Below are 2,484 nucleotides of genomic sequence, written 5' to 3'. Positions count from 1 at the left end.
CTTGGATTTACATCATTATGAATGAAATGTGCTCTATTTGGAAGCAGCCGCCCCCTCCCCTTTCGACGGCTTGTGTGTGAGACTTTAAATCATCAAACTGTAAATTATAAATTGTTATTGATCCCTTTATCCCTGGTCCTAAAGTGTATATTTATTTTCTTACTCTTCTTATATTTATTGTTTGTTTACTTGCACTGCTGTAACTGGAGCCTCGTCGTCTCGTCTCTCTATATACTGGACTGTATGTAGCGGAGATGACAATAAAGTTTACTTTGACTTGAGCATGTCCCCTTTTTGGGCTGTGCCCGGCCATTTACCTGAAAATGTTGACCTTGTCACTTTTGATCTTACAAGTCTGACCAAACCTTTAGTTTTTTACTTTTGTATTAATTTTTTTTTACTAATTTCGAGCCTTTAACATTTTGATTATAATTTTGACACCAAAGTTATTTATTTATTTATTTTAACATTTTATTGAACTTTGACTTGAAATCTGACTGAACTGGAAATATTTTGTTCACTCATACCTAACTTCTCTTTTTGTTTCCTTTTCAGTTCAAAGTACGACCATCAGTGAATGAATTAATGACAGTCAGGGATCAATCTGCCTTCTTTTGTGAGCAATGAAGGAGCTCAATCTGTCAGCCAGATGATGAACAACCACTCAGGAAAAATACTTTAAATTGAATAAGAAAACTGCAGAGGAAAGTGGCTGCAGCATCTAAACACTGTGAAGAATTGAGGGAAACCACACATGCAGATGATGATGATCAATAAACCTGCAGGGCCTGAAGGCTGAGGCAGAGATAAACTATAATCCCTGTTAGATCTCCTTGGGGAAATGGCAGTGATGGAAGGATCAGGAGGCGGTAAATGAGTGAAATGTTTGGGATCAATTTTGTGGTATCTTCTCCTGCCAACATTCCCTCTGGTTTATTTTGATATCTGCTGCTCTTGTTATATTGTTTACTCTGAAATCGCGGCCTCGGGGGAATCTTTGAAAGTACGCGAAAGATCCTCAAAGTCAATATTTAACCTAAAAAAAAGCTAGATAAAGTTATAATCCTAGGTACAATACTGACTTGTGTGTGTTCAGTGAAGTCAAATTCATGAATTTTATTTGACACCTGGGATTGAAATGGAAACAAGAGAGCCATAAGTGGTTCAAACTAATGTCATTGGTGCAAAAGCTGTTAAAGTGCTGTTTGTTTTGTTTAGCAGGCTCTGAGAAAAGAGCTAAGACGAAGTTGCCTGAAATAAAGAAAACAAGATGTAAAATAGTGTGAGGGGAGGAAAAAAAAAAGTAAATCGAAAGACTGTAATTATACACATTTGATTACCAACTGTGTGGTTTCAGGATGTAATAGAGGCCTGTCACAGAGCATAAGGAGAGGGGTAATCAGTGGACACAAAGTGCCACTGTGCCAGCGTTGGAAGAGTGACAGCAAAACTATGGATTTTAATGGGTTGAAAGAGTCAGGCCTTCCTAATGCATATTTTGTGTTTTACAGTTTCATTTGACATGTTTTTGCTGAAAACTACGATTTTCAGATAAAACAAGACGTCTGTCACTCTATGAGTCATCGATCAGAAGTTTGTTATGAAATGTATCAAACCCCTCCTGGTTCCAACTTTTTGCCAATCCAAGTCCAGTTCTTTTCAAGTGTGACATCTTTTTAAAAACATGTCACACTTGTCTTTGGAACTTGTGTGCAGCATCTGCAAAGACTGATTGTCCTCATATGCTACAGGTGGAAGGGGAAAATAAAATAATTGAAGGTATAGTGTTGTTTGTTCTGTGTAGTCTTGTCATATTCTAATCATATTTCCTCATGGATAACGGTCTTCAACAGCTCAGTGAAGACCGCTTGGTGGGTGGTTTGGATGATAGACGGAGGAATGAAGGCCAATTTCAGTGTGGACTGAAGAGATTTATGCCAAGCGTTACACAGCCCCATTGCTGTCAAATGTTGTGAGTGAGATGAAACACATGCTAATATTAGTTCCCAAACACAGATTTTCATTGCCACTTGGACCGAATAAATCCTTGTGAATGTAGAACTAAGAGGGAAGTACACAGATTTATGGATGTATGGTATGATCTTCTACCAACTGTCGTGATCTGCGGAGGCAGACCGTGCGGCGGTGTGTGTGGTGGACCCAGGTGCGAACACACGAGAGTAGACTGGAGTAAACTTAACTGAAAGCGAGCCTTTATTTTGGCTGGTGACAAGGAGTGCAGACAAGGCAGAAATGCAGTGACAAACTAAACTATGACTAAACTGAGACAGTAAAACTAGGAAAAACTATGAAGACACAGGAAACCATAACTATGAATACGAAGACTGGCTGTGATAACATGGAGGGTGGGAACACAGACGACACGACACAGACTGCATGAAACACAGAGACTAAATACACATGAGGGATGATCAGGGGAAGTGGCCACACATGGGAGCACAGCTGACACACATGAACCTAACG

Source organism: Pundamilia nyererei, unplaced genomic scaffold (genome assembly GCF_000239375.1).
Source record: "Pundamilia nyererei isolate P.nyererei 1_Seehausen unplaced genomic scaffold, PunNye1.0 scaffold00296, whole genome shotgun sequence".
Classification (NCBI taxonomy): Eukaryota; Metazoa; Chordata; class Actinopteri; order Cichliformes; family Cichlidae; genus Pundamilia; species Pundamilia nyererei.
Note: the sequence above shows the minus strand (reverse complement) of the source record.